Raw genomic sequence first — 620 nt, forward strand, 5'->3', positions numbered from 1 at the left:
GATACATTCCTGTTGTTGAGTATTGAATTTTTATGCTTTCTGTTTTTCGCATCTTTCAAATATTTTTCAGAGCCTCGTTGGCGCAGTAGGCAGCGCGTCAGTCTCATAATCTGAAGGTCGTGAGTTCAACCCTCACACGGGGCAGGTGTTTTGAGATGAGACCACAAAAAACACAATGGGGGAGACACATGGTGCATATTGCTGACAATAGCGTGCCAGTATATCGGTACAAGAACGAAAAAAAATACAACTCATGCTGAAAATTCACTGACTCTTACAGAGGCCTAATGTACCTCACATGGTGCATATTGCTGACAGTAGACTTCTATTCAAAAAAAGAAAAAAAGAACAACCAACACGGCTAGATTAGTCCAGTTTGTCCTGGATCCGGTCTATCCATTTAGCTCCAACCAATTTTCTTTCTGAAAAAGAAATCTTCCACCCGTCGTCCCGCACTAAATTAGGTTCCACCGAGATTTGAACTGGGATTATTGGATTCAGATTCCAGAGTGCTAACCATTACACCATAAAATCATGTGATCAAAGCCTTATTGTGAGTGTATTTGGTGGGCAGATACATTCCTGTTGTTGAGTATTGAATTTTTATGCTTTCTGTTTTT

General features: G+C 40.3%; 1 non-coding gene across 1 annotated transcript; it reads left to right on the forward strand.

Annotated features, from left to right (window-relative positions):
- The first annotated feature begins 71 nt into the window (after positions 1-71).
- Positions 72-144, forward strand: trnam-cau. The gene has a single exon. It is a non-coding gene; the product is annotated as a tRNA-Met (tRNA).
- Positions 145-620: the final 476 nt, after the last annotated feature.

This window comes from Plectropomus leopardus, unplaced genomic scaffold, assembly GCF_008729295.1.
Source record: "Plectropomus leopardus isolate mb unplaced genomic scaffold, YSFRI_Pleo_2.0 unplaced_scaffold90386, whole genome shotgun sequence".
Lineage (NCBI taxonomy): Eukaryota > Metazoa > Chordata > Actinopteri > Perciformes > Serranidae > Plectropomus > Plectropomus leopardus.